General features: G+C 39.8%; 1 protein-coding gene across 1 annotated transcript in view; it reads left to right on the top strand.

Annotated features, from left to right (window-relative positions):
• Window positions 1-14605, top strand: part of LOC149256661 (uncharacterized) — a 255225-nt gene that overhangs the window by 208819 nt on the left and 31801 nt on the right. The window lies entirely within an intron of this gene.

Raw genomic sequence — 14605 nt, 5'->3', positions numbered from 1 at the left:
CCAATATCAGATATGCAACATCATGATCCGATGAAGACTCTAGCCTGCCAATCTGTAGTCCATCACATGAAGTGATCTCGATCACCCTGATCTCGTCCAAGCCAAAGAAACCCTCGAGCTGTGCCAACCATCCATTACAAATCAACGGAAGTTCATGATCAACAATCCACCCTATAACAAACTGTTGTTCACCAGACTCTCCACCAATCCACCAAAACTCCCAGCCAATCTTGCTACCAAGCCAGTCAAGACCACATCTCCATGTCTTCATCTGAACCCCCTACTCCATGATCTAGATACCCACAACTCCCTCAGAGTTGCTTTGAAGTGCACACCCTAATTCATTGTCCCTCAAAGTAGCTTAGATACGCTCCGATACCATGTTGCTTTTCCATGACCTTGGGTCTAGGATAGAGTCTTAAAATCTTTGACACTACCAAACCAAGAATCACAATGATACTCTTTGCACAGAGGAATATAAACAACAATAAATCTACTAGTGCACAAAAGATAGACAACTTTTCAAATTTTCAACCCAACTTTGTTATATTAATCAACATATAATACAAGAGTCTAGGGCTCTTGTACCAGGGATAATGGCCCTCATACATCCACTAGTACAAGAATACAAAAATGGGCTTGGTGTTAGTCCATCGACAACCAATCTACCCTCAACAAGATACTTTGACCATCTGGCTGATGTAGTCGACTCTCTCAACTCCTCTCGGTCATACCCTTTACCTGCCCAGTCCTTTGGCTCTTGATCTGCAACACTGCCTCTATCAACGATCCAAGTCCATTTGGCCACTGAACCTCGGCTATCCAATCTGCTCGCTAGTTGTGCCTTAGTCCATCAAGGGCGCAACACATCGAGACACCTGTCGAGTTGTTCACAACTTTGTTTGTGAACAATTCTCATTCTGCCCACTGTTGCTCCTCAGCTACTCAGGGACTTCAACCCACTATGGTCTTCCTGTGCTGCTCCAATGAAGACCAACATGGGGCATAGAGGGCTGCCACCTATCACTGCAAGATGTTCATCTCTCACAATGAACACGGGCTAGGAGGATTGCCCATGATCTGCTGTAGAAGTCCTTATCCACACACAACTCCAGGGCTGCTCAACTTCTCCTCTAGTTTGTCAACCCTTGAGCTCAATAACTGCCACTCTGCCATCAGACCATATAGAGAGGCAGCTGATCCGAGTCCCAGAGGAGGATTGTCTCATCCTTGAGACATGGGAGGGCGGACACCACCAACAGAGCCCTCATTTTGAGCATTAGATAGGTTATTCTATCATCACGAGACCCCTGAAACCAACATTTGTGCCCCAAACCCACTTTGGGGTCCCACATGATGACTTGCATGGAGAATTAGGGGCCATCCCCTAATTGATGATTTATGGAGCTCTCTCTCTCATCTTGGCACCTAGAGGACCCAACGTGGCTCTCCAATGGCCCTACATCAACATGACGTCATCAACTCGGCTAGCATTTGGATGGCTAATTTATAATTTGAAAAAGCTATTTGATCGACTTGTGACCAAGGCATGTTTCTTGCCCATTATTTCAATATTTTGGGGTCTAATAGCCTAATTTAACTTAGGAAGACTCATATAAATAGAACTTAGTTTCATTTGTGAGAGATCATCATCATCTCTTGGATTCTTTTTCTTGTAAACAACTCACACTTTTTCTTTGGAGCTATTGGAGATTCTTTTGATGCATTTTGATATATGGAAGATATTTCACATTCTTGTTTGGAGCTTCTTCTTAAATGATGGATGGATATAATGCATGTCTCTTTGTAAGTGCTAAATGTTGATGAATTTTTTCCTCGAAAATTGTTTAATGTATGGAATTATTGCTTTAGAATATGCAGATTTGTGCCCTCATCGTTGAAGTTAAGTTTGGAAAGCTTTTCTAGTAGTGTATTGCATATGTTATCCAATGCAAGCATGCAATGAATGTTCCTAGTGGATGAATGTCTTTAATTCTTCATGAAACTCCATTGTCTTTTGAAGAGGGTAAATGTTTGTTGTTGGTACCTAGGGCATCGATTTCAAGCCTCCGTAGAAGACATCTTATCTTATCTTAAGTATCTCAAGATTCCATTGCCCAAAGGACTAGGCACTAGACCAAGGAATTTGGTGATCAAAATTCTCTTTCTCCATATTCTTTCCTAAATTTCAATCCCCTTCCTCTTGGATGGTTAGATTAGGGCATCAAGCGAAATCTTTTAGAGAGTGAATTCTTGGATTTTGTGAGCACAAGACTCTTCCTTAGGGCCTTGTCTAGAGGATCTCCAAGTTTGGTAGGTTTCTCATAGTTCTCCAACCATAAATGTTGTGCCCTAGAAGGGAAAAATCTAGCTTGCATTCCTTGGTTTGTGCACTTCTTGAGGGTTGTATGAGCATAGAATTCAGTGGAATAAATCATAAGAAGCCCTTTTTCCTCATTGCCTTGACCTTGAGAGTGCCTTTGTCCACGACAATTCACAAAACCCTAGGTCTCGTGCAAGTCTTTCTTAGGTCTCTTAAAGGGAGCGAAGAGCCTATTAGAAGTGTCAAAGCATCGCAGAGAGCTTCCTTTAGAGGTCCTACCTCATCACCTAGAGTCTTGATCTTAGGGATACCCATGAAAATTTCTGACACGAAATTCTACTGCAGTAACTGATTTATTTCTCCTACTTATTTCTCACAATAAGTTGTTTCCAAAACCCTTCAGCAAACATTAAAATAAATTCTACTGCAGTTATCACATAATAGCATAGAGAAAAATAACAATGATATACAAGCACAAGAATCAATCACATCAACACAGTTATTTTTTGACAATTGTCCCTGGAAAAACCCAATGCGGGAAAACCGATGCAACATATGAGGGTTTATTTATTATTCTTCAGCAACAATCTCTTTACAAGGAATAATTTTGCAGTACATAGAGAAACCTTCAAGAAAACACCTGAGATAATTTTCCTCCTCAGCTAGGAGAAATTCTGACACCACAAAGACCCTTTATCCTTCACTGCGTCACCCCTGCATCATCTGCGTGAGGATTGCGTCATCTGAGTGAGGACTGCATGAGATCTCATCCCTGCCTGCGCTGTCTCTTAGAGCTCTCCCTCTGCACTGTCTCTTTGAGGCACTACGTCACCTCCTCCTCAATCTCTGATTGATGCTGAAACCCTCCTCTTCATTCACCCTGCAACTCTCCCTCTGAAATCGAACTCCTTCTCCTTGAGAATTGATTTCCCTCGAGTTACTGAGTATTTGCCTGGTATATCTCGAAATGACTCTCAAGTCTTCTCTTATACTCTCCCTGTTGATGAATCAACAACGTAGATTAAGTCTCTAATCAACGGCTAAGATTAAAATAGACTTGATCCTCGTCTCTTAGAAGCTTCTCACCCATATCTTTATTAATACCCATTAATATTTTTATTTTCCTAAGTTTAGACTTAGGAACTCATTAAAGATATTAATTATTTTAATAACTTCTCATCCGGGTGGAATTTCTCCAAACGATTTCTAGGTCTTGGAGATCTCATGTGTTCTAGCCCCTCCACAAAATTTTGGAGCTAGAGCACATTCGATGCTACCCAAAATCAACACTCCCTCTTAGCGAGGAATGTGCTCTAGCAATACTTCCCAGTAGAAGCATCACACTGATCCAGATATCATTCCTCTGTGCTATTGATGCTCGGCCTACTGCCCCTCACATACTGCTCTGCTACAACCTGTATTGCTGCCCATGACACTGCAACTGTCAATACTACATCTGTACTGCAGCGCCTTCTGAATGTGCTGCATCATGCTGCCCATAGCACTGCAACTCCTTATACTATCCGCTTCTGCTACTGAAACAAACTCTTCACCATCCCCATCTTCTCCCTGAAATAAACAAACTTTGTTCTTCCTAGAGCCTTGGTGAGGATGTCTGCCACTTGTTCTCCTGTTGGGGTGTATCTCAACTGTATTGCCCCTCGTTGGACACAGCCTTTGATGAAGTGACATCTGATATCAATGTGCTTCAACTGATCATGAAAGACTGGATTCTCAGAGAGCTTGATGCTCCTCTGATTATCACACAAAATACTGGTCGCTTCTATCTTTCTCCTGAATAGATTCACAAGCAATTTCCTAAGCCATATGGCTTCGCATGAAGCTGTGCTAGCTCCCATATATTCATCTTCAGCTGAGCTCAAAGCCACGAATTTCTGTTTCCTACTACACGAGGATGTCATTCCTGATCCAATGTGAAGCAATACCCAGTGGTACTTTTCCGATCTACTGAACTTCTATCCCAATCTATGTTAGTGAACCCACTTAGCCTGATGTCATTGCCTTGGGTGTACATTAGTCCATGCTCGACTGTTCCTCGTATATATCTGAGAACATGCTTGGCTGCTGCCCAATGCGCCCTCTTTGGTTCCATCTTGAACTGACTGAGGGTGTTGACAGCCTAACAAATGTCTGGCCTAGTATTGACCAGATACATTAGGGACCCTATGAGTTGCCTATACAAGGTGGGATTGACTTCTTTATCTTCGGATGCACCAATCTTCTTCCAGTTGGTGATCATTGGAGTAGCCATCAGTCTACAGTGCTGCATTTTGAACCTTTTCAAAATCTCTATAGTGTATCTCCCTTGTCTAAGGAAAATTTCACCCTTCTGTTGCCAAACTTCCAACCCTAGGAAATAATGCATCCGTTCCAAATCCTTCATGTCGAATTTTGTGGTTAGGTTCTCCTTGCAATCTTTGATGACCTTGGATGAGTCTGTCGGGAAAAGATCATCCAGATATAACACCAAGATTAGAAGCTCATTCTCTACAGCAAGATAGTAGAGATGAGGATCTGCGTCACTCTTGACGAATCCCATCTTCTGCAAGTAGCCATCAATTCGACTGTACCATGCTCTAGGTGCCTGTTTAAGCCCATACAATGCTTTCTTCAACCTGCATACATGAGATTTCTTCTCATGTGTCTCAAAACCCTTTGGTTGTTCAATGTATACTTCTTCTTCTATCACCCCGTTCAAGAACGCCGTCTTGACATCCATCTGGTGAATCTCCCACCCCATCTGTGCTGCAAGGGATATCACGGATCTAATAGAATTATGCTTGGCTACTGGGGTGAAGGTTTCTTTGTAGTCTATTCTTTCCTTCCGAGCATACCCCTTAGCCACAAACCTGGCTTTGTATTTTTCCACATTGCCATCTGCAACGTATTTGACTTTGTAGAGCCATCTCGAACCTACAACTGACCTGTCCTGAGGCCTAGGTACCACTTCCCAGACATCATTGACCATTATGGAACTGTATTCCTCCACCATAACATCTACCCATACTTGATGCTAAACGACCTCCTGAAAACTAGAGGGTTCTCCAAACTGAGGCACCAAGGCATGGTATCTGTCTGGCTGTCTACACTCCCTTTTCTTGTTCCTGGGCACACCGATGAAATTCTTTGCATCTCGTAGTATTTGTCGAAGTTCCCAGCTCGTTCTACCACTGGTAGTGGGTATATCTATTTGGTCCTCCTCTTCCTGAGACTCCACTTGTTGTGATACCTCTGGAGTTTTGCCTTTAGGAGAAACACTGGTGCTAGTTTCTATTGGATGAAGTGGTTGGACCTACGGATCATCCTTTGACTGCTCTTTAGAAGGCATTTCTCGGCATTTCCTGAAGGCTCTGTCCTCCATGAACTTTACATCCCATCGAATAACGATCTTCCTATTCCCCGGAAGATAGACTCTATATGCCTTAGCATTCTCGCTATATCCCACAAGATATCCTTTCTCCGCAGTCTTCTCTAATTTCTTCCTTTTTTCTTCGGGTTCATGGCAGTATGCCAAACTCCCAAATATCCTGAAATGACTCACCTCAAGCTTCTTACTGGTGAAGACACTCTCTGGAGTAATCTTACCTAATGCCCTATGAGGAGTCCTATTCTGGAAATACATTGATGTGTTGCATACTTCTGCCCATAGAAACTTGGGCATATCCTAATCATACAACATCACCCTGCCTGCTTTAACAATAGCCCTATTCTTCTTTTCTGCTACTCCATTGTGCTCCGGATTATAGGGGGATGTCCACTCTCTTATGATGCCTTACCTTGCGCAAAAATCAGTGAAGTCCTTGTCGATGTATTCTCCACCATTCTCCGAGCACAATATCTTTATCTTCTTTCCTGTCAAATTCACAACTAGAGCCTTGAACTCTTTGAATCGACCAAAAACCTCATCCTTGGTTTTTAGAAAGTAGATCCAAGTTTTTTTGGAATGGTCATCAATGAAGGTGACGAAGTACTCGGCACCACTAAGAGCTCTTGTGGACATAGGTCCGCAGATATCTGAGTATATCAATCCCAGAACACTCTTAGCCCTATTGTTGCTTCTGGAAAATGCAGCTTTGGCGTACTTGCCTAGTACATCTTCTCGTTCGGTACTCAACTCTCAAACTCCTAATACTATTCTCCCGAGAATTGTTAGAGCCCCATGGTATAAGTGTTCCATCCTCCTGTGCCATAGTTCATTCAAATCTTTTTCTCCACGACTGCCTATCAGTGCCATTGGAGATTCTAGCTGTAATCTATACAACCTGTTACTTTTGACTCCAATATGGGCCTTCTTTTTCCAACTCGGGTGTTTGACATATACTTTCTCCTTAATGAAGAAAACATCATAGCCCTTGTTTTGAAGCTGAGATACAAAGAGTAAGTTCATCCCCAATCCTGACACATGCAACACATTGGTTGCTCGAAGCCGATCCCCTGCTTTTGTTTGAAATACTACAGTACCTCTTCCTATGGGGGTACATTTTGACTTATTTCCCATGGTGATCTGGAAGTTCATCCTTTCTTCCTGATAATTTGGAAAACATTCTCGTATTCTTGTCATGTGCTAGGAAGCTCCACTATCTATATACTAAACCTCAGAGGAGGTAGAACTCGCTAAGCAGACGACTTCTTCTTCCAGTTTGGAAGCTAACATAGAATAATCACGATCCATGTTCCTCGTGCTCTCTTCTTCCTCTAGAGATCTACATGGGTCCTTTTGAGTTGATGCCCCGACATCATGCTCCTGACTCATAGCAGATTCTTTACTCCTGTTGCCTGATCTCTGCTCTGATACCATGTGAAAATTTCTGACACGAAATTCTACTGCAGTAACTGATTTATTTCTCCTACTTATTTCTCACAATAAGTTGTTTACAAAACCCTTCAGCAAACATTAAAATAAATTCTACTGTAGTTATCACATAATAGCATAGAGAAAAATAACAGCAAACACATGAATCTATCACATCAACACAGTTATTTTTGTACAAGTGTCCCTGGAAAAACCCAATGCGGGAAAACCGGTGCAACAAATGAGGGTGTATTTATTTTTCTTCAGCAACAATCTCTTTACAAGGAATAATATTGCAGTACATAGAGAAACCTTAAAGAAAGCACCTGAGATAATTTTCCTCCTCAGCTAGGAGAAATTCTGACACCACAGAGACCCTTTATCCTTCACTGCGTCACCCACTGCATCATCCCTGCGTCGTCTGCGTGAGGACTGCGTGAGATCTCGTCCCTGCCTGTGTTGTCTCTCAGAGATCTCCCTCTGCGCTCTCTCTGAGGCACTGCGTCACCTCCGCCTCAGTCTTTGACTGATGCTGAAACCCTCCTCTTCCTTCAGCTTGCAACTCTCCCTCTGAAATCGAACTCCTTCTCTTTGAGAATCGATTTCCCTCGGGTTACTAAGTATTTGCTCGATATATCTCCAAATGACTCTCAAGTCTTCTCTTATACTCTTCCTGTTGATGAATCAACGACTGAGATTATGTCTCTAATCAATAGTTAAGACTAAAACAGACTTGATCCTTGTCTCTTAGAAGCTTCTCACCCATATCTTTATCAATACCCATGAATATTTTTATTTTCCTAAGTTTAGACTTAGGAACCCATTAAAAATATTAATTATTTTAATAACTCCTCATTCGGGTGGAATTTCTCCAAACGATTACTGGGTCTTGGAGATCTCATGTGTTCTAGCCCCTCCACAAAATTTTGGAGCTAGAGCAATGTTTTAAAACTCTGACTCCGACTCCGACTCGGTATCGACTTGGCCGGCTCGATTTCAATGACTCGATCATTGTAAAAAATACATTAAATATATATATATATATATATATATATTTTATAAAAAAACATAATTTTAAAGATTTTCATTCATGTTTCCAAACACACAGCATTATAATATAGATGGAAGACAACATATGTTCAAAGTAGGCTCATGAATATATCCATTATATCAAAATGGCACCCAGTTATAGTCACAGTTATAGTCACCCAGTTATAGGCCTTCTTCTGCTAGTCACCCTCAGTTATAGTGTCACCTACTGTATATTCCTAAGTTGAAGATCCTGACAGCAGCCAACAGTGCAAGCTCTGGTTTCTTAAAGAAAAGTACCTGTCAGCTCAATCTTCTGCCAGTCATCTGAGCAAAGTGGTCTTGCTTTGAGGACATGCGATTGAATCACCCAAAATCTGTTGCCCATTCCCTGAATAGCCTCTAACTGACTTCTACTTGGTTTATGCTAGTGTCTAATATCTCACTAGAACAAGTTGACCTTGCTTCTTTGGTGCAAGACAGCCTAGATCAAAGACATGCTTAAGTGCTGCAGTTATTTTTAGCATCTTTTTTATGTGATAAAATTCAAACAGTCATTAGAGTAGTTCTTTATCAAATCTATGCCTTTGAGCATGCAAGTTACTTGACTAATGTAATCTATGATGTGCCTTATTGGTTCGGATTAAAGGCCACATAAGTTAGTTTGGATTAAACGATTTTCTTCTGTGACATTGTTTTGAGTGGCTTGCCTATGCCAGTGTTAAATGTTAATTAGTGAGATACTACTTTATGGAAAAGTCCCCATTGCAAACATTGTAAAATTTAGATGGTTTGCTCTTCAATTTTGCTTAATGGGCATTCTACTGCCAATGCCCAATGCCTATTATGTAAACTGAAATTTAGTCATATAAAGTGAAATACTGCCATTTAAATCCTGTATGACCAGTGTGTAGTTGACAAAGAAAAAAAACTTATTAAATTGGGTATGATTATGTCATTGTCAGCTTTCATTATTGAGTTATGAGGGGTTTAATTAGTTTGCCTTAAACAGGATCCAGATGATTCACTTAAATGGAAGACATTGGATTTACTTTATAAAATGACAAAATCCAGCAACATTGAAGTAATTGCAGTACGCATGATCAGCTACATGATCAGCATCAACGACTCTTACTATAAAACAGAATTGGCATCAAGATACACTGGATATCCGAGGCATTGCTGAAGATACACCTGATTAGGAAATTTAAAAAAAAATTAGAAAAATCGCAGTTTTATTTGGGTGACTGGCCGAATTTATTGACTCGGCCGAGTAGATGCGGATCCGGCCGGGTTGACCGAGTCATGACTGACTCGGCCTCCCGAACTGGTTTTTCTGCCGGATCAATTTTTTTTTTAATGACTCAGATCAATTCGGCCGTTTCGGATTCGATTCGGCTGAATTTTAAAACGAGCTAGAGCACATCTGATGAACCCAAAATCAACAATACCTATTATCTTCACATATCTCAAACCTTCAATCTTGATCCCCTCATCTTAGGGTCTGAAGTGTAAAACTTCCGGATAACAGAAATATATATAAAAATACTTTATTAATAAATGAATAGACAGATGATGATTGTTTTACAGTGGGCTGCCTGGCTTATATACCGCCATGGGCACCCTTTAGGAAAGGGCATGATCTTATGATCGTGCCCTTTCGCCTAACTAAACATAAATTAAATAATAAACCTGAAATTAACTAATTTTTTACATAACATTGCCTTCCTCTCGAAAGAATGCTTTGTCCTCAAAGCATAAGTAACGACGGATGTTGTTGAAGAATGATTCGTTCTCCCAGAAAGCGTCTTCTTCGGGTAAGTCCTTCCACTTGATCAGATATTCTAAGATGATCAAGGTTGCACATTTTAAAAGGTCTTGGATTAATTTCCCAAGCTCCGTTTTTTGGTGATGTGGATATCGGTATGGCTTGATGTTGACAGGGTCTGATCTTGTCTTGACTTCTATTGTATGCTCAATTTCCCTATTAGGCGGCATCTTCATAGGTAGGTGTTGAAATACTTTTTCATGCTTCCGAATCAGATCTTGTATCTCTGGTGATTCTTCTCTGGTCATATTTGCAGATAACATTTCTAATTGATGACATTGTACTGCATAAGTAGGTGCTCTTTTTCGACTCAGCTTCATCATCTGAGATGATGATACATCATGATTTTCTGGTGCTTGGAATCCATGTAGTTTGTACTTCTGACCTCCCCATTTGAATTTTATAAATTGTACTTGGTGGTTAGCGGCATAAGTACCTAAGGTTCGTAACCACTGGACACCTAAGACTACATCTACTCCTCCTAATGGTACCGTGAAGAATGGAGACTCTAGATTAAAGTCTTGAATCTGCAAATTGACCTTATGGCATTTCCCTACCTTTTCAATCTTCTTACCATTAGCTACCATCACTTTCATGTTTGGTAAGGGAAACGAAAAGATATTGAGTCTCTTTGCCACGGTTGCATCTAAAAAGTTGTGTGTGCTTCCAGAGTCGACGAGAACCACTACGTTGTTCTTCTCTATGTGTCCTTTTAACTTTAAAGTCTGAGGTTGTGATATACCTGTCATAGCTGATAATGATGCTTGTGGAATACTTCCATCATTTAGTTCTGAGAATTCTGGGGCGTCTTCTGTGTCTTCTACGTCATAATCTTCACTGTTTGAATCATTGGTTGCTTCACAATTATATAGGTTCTTTGGTTCTTTTCTTTTATCACATCTATGTTTGGGGCAGTGTGGAAAAAGTCGGGAAAAAATCGGGATTAAATCCCCAAAACGCGATTTTTTTGGCTGGCCGATTATATCGGCCGATTTTTTGCCGATTTTTTCCTAGTCGAAAAAATCGGGATTAAATCGAAAAAGTCGGGATTAAATCGGGACTTTTTCCAAAAAATCGTGGTAGTTTTTTTAATGATTTTTTTTTCTTTGAAAAAATCGGGATTTTATTGAAAAAGTCGGGATTTTATTGAAAAAGTCCGGATTTTTTAAAAAATGAATATTTTTGTATTTTTTTTAATTTTGCCGACTTTTTCGAAAAACTCCCGACTTTGCCGAGTTTTTCAACTTTTGGACCCTTGCCGAATTAATCCCGACTTCGACTTTTTCCACATTGGTTTGGGGTCCCACTTCTCACCACAGCGTTTACATTTACCCTCTTTTATTCTTTGCATTTCCACATTCGATTTTTCATCTTCACGACGATGCGGTGGAACATATCTTGTATTATTTGAGTCCACATACTGGGGTATCCTTCGTCTTGCATAAGCCTTTTCCGCTGTTGACCAAAATATTGGTTCGGATTTCTTTTCGGCTGTTTTTGCTTTTCGTCTTGCTTCTTCTATAGATGTAATATCATGCATCTCAAGTTCTGCTTGTAAATGGGTTTTGAGTCCCGAGATGTATGACTGGATTAGACGAGATTCTGATAACCCAGGTACTCGTGTTACTAAGGTCTCCCATTCTTGAGTGTATTCATCGACACTTCCTTTTTGTCGTAGTTTGATGAGTTTTGAAAAGAACTCTTCTTCCTTTACACCTTGGAATCTTTTGAAGAATGCATCTTTAAATTTCCTCCAGCTAATGACATGTGTTGTCTTTTTCCACCACATATACCAGTTATATGCTTCTCCCTCCATTTTCATGGATGCATGTCTGAGCTTTTCGTCATCGTCAGTGATGTCATATATCTCAAAGTATTCTTCTGCTTTATTTATCCATGCAACATTGTTTTTTTCGTTTCCATCGAATTTAGGCATCTCGACCTTTGCCCTTCGTTGGTATGTTGCCACTGGTTGAGCGAAAAAAGGGTGTTGATTGGTAAAGTTATCCCAGAGTTGCTTGTTTGTAAAGATTGTGTTACTTGCTTCTTGGTGGGGTGTCGCTGATTTTTTTGGGGATTCAACCTTGTCATGAGAGTCTGTGGACTTAGTTGAATCCGACGAGACGTGTTCTTGATTCTCTTCACCTTCTTTCAGTAGTTGTTCGGGCGTACAATTCGACCTTTTACACAGAACTTTTAGCATTGTTAAGACCTCTTTGAAGTTTACTTCTGTTTGGACATGTTGACTTTCCATTTTTATCTCTATTCGATTTGTCGTATCTTCAAGATTTTTGATTTTGTCCGCTTGCTCTCCCAGCTTGCTCTCGACTTCATTTAATCTTTTACTGACCTCGTCGTGGTTGTTATTTATCCTTTGCTCTACATCCAACAACCTTTTTTGGAAATCCGCCATTGTCATTGTCGACATTGAGCGGGTTTGCGGAGGCGTGTATTTATTTGCCAGCTAAAATATTTTTCCTTCCCTTTTTTTTTTTTTTTTATTTTTAAATAATTAAATTAAATTAATTTAATAATTTAATTTAATTAATATTTTTTTTTTAATTATAAATTATAATAATTATAATTTATAATTATTAATTATTATATATATATATATATATAAAAATTTAAAGTTATAAATTATATAACTTTTAGTTAAATTATATATATAATATATATAATTAAAATATAATATATATAACCAAATCACGTTATAATTATAATATATATATATAGTATATAATATATAACTATATAATATAGTTTATTATAACTATATATATAACGAAAAGGTAATATTGAACTTTACCGCTATTTAATGTAATGAAACGCTGTTTAATTGAAACCACAGGCACGTTCCGTGACTTTTCAAACCCCTTCTTCAAGCGGACAGGAATAATAACTCAGAAAATGAAATGCGAACCTCAGTGTTGTCACCGCAGAAAAAAGAACGTCGGAATTTCAGTGTTTATCACCGCAGGTTAAGTCACACGGACCCGCAGAGATTATTCGACGTAGTCGCAGGCAATCGCTTTGGGTGAGTAGAGTGTCGATGATGGATGGCGGAGCTGGGGCGAAGTGATGGGGACGGGAATAAACCGATGCCTCCCTCTTTTCTCTTAAACCCCCCGTGAACTTTAATGCCTTTCTACAGCGGGCTTGAGAAGGACCGAATAGAATACTCGACAATGCCAGCAAAGATGTAAATTTGACTCTTTATGTGAGATGGAAAGTAAGTTAAGTAAGTTTTATGTTGTTGGGAGCACTTTAAATAATTTCTACGCAGATACCATGCCCGACGTTAGCGTGAAACGTATGGCATACAAGGCCCCAGGCTTTAACAAATTTGGAGGCGATGCGGAAGAAGGTGAAATTTGCAGCAGATTGCGGCACGTGCAGAGGACTGTGGACGGAGTTTGCGGTGGATTGAAGGGTGATTCGTACAGTGAAGTATGACAGAACAACGGTGGTTTGACTGTGTATATGAACGTGGACAGGGCAGAATGAAACTAGCAGTAAGCACAGACAACAGACTGTACGAGGGGCGAACAAGAGCTGTAGCAGCGGTTGGCTCTGATACCAGATGAAGTGTAAAACTTCCGGATAACAGAAATATATATAAAAATACTTTATTAATAAATGAATAGACAGATGATGATTGTTTTACAGTGGGCTGCCTGGCTTATATACCGCCATGGGCACCCTTTAGGAAAGGGCATGATCTTATGATCGTGCCCTTTCGCCTAACTAAACATAAATTAAATAATAAACCTGAAATTAACTAATTTTTTACATAACAGGGTCTTTCTTGGAGAGTGTTTTAGGCTTTTAGCTTCTTGGAAGCATTGAGCCATTGTTGTGTCTTTCCTTGAATGGACTTTGTGGAATCACATCATACCTAATCATCGATCTATTTTTCCTAAGTGATTTCCTTTCCACCGAGAATCCTCCCATTGGTGAAAGTCCGTAAAGAGTAGGGGAAATTGACTGTGGTGATAGTGGGTCATTGTCCCATTGTTATCACTTGGTCTAGCTTTTTGTCCTATAGGGTTTCCCTTCTTAGGGCCCGTTAAATTGTGTAGTAACAAAGCTCATTTACTTTTGGCATTTTTATTTCCAAGTATATTTACATTCAAGCACTTCATTTCTCAAGTATTTTTATTTCAAGCATTTTACATTCAAAGTTTCAAGTCCTTACTTTTCAAGTAATATTTCATGATTTGATCATTTGCTTTCCAAGCTATCTTACTTGGCACAGTCCCTATCTGGTTATATCATTTGTGAGCATTTCATTCAATTGCTTATCATTGTTACATCTATTGTTTATGAATGATCATGGTGCTTATGGTTATTTACTTGTGAAATCATTTACATGCTTTGAGGTACATGCTATAATTTGCTTATGATTGAATGTTTCTTGGGTATTTCTTTTAACTCCTAGAACTTCATTTAGTTAACTTAGCTTAAATCAAGTCTTAGTCTTTTTTGTCTCATAGGTTCCGCTCCCCATTGGCTTCGCTAGGAGTTAACCTAGACGGAGGAGTTGAAAATTGAGTGACAACTACTCAACTCGAGACTTGCCCCCAAGGCCACACCAAGTGGAGTTAAAGGT

Source organism: Pinus tabuliformis, chromosome 7 (genome assembly GCF_031772625.1).
Source record: "Pinus tabuliformis cultivar Carrire ecotype Pingquan chromosome 7, CPIR1, whole genome shotgun sequence".
Lineage (NCBI taxonomy): Eukaryota > Viridiplantae > Streptophyta > Pinopsida > Pinales > Pinaceae > Pinus > Pinus tabuliformis.
This window is presented reverse-complemented; position numbering and strand designations above follow the sequence as displayed.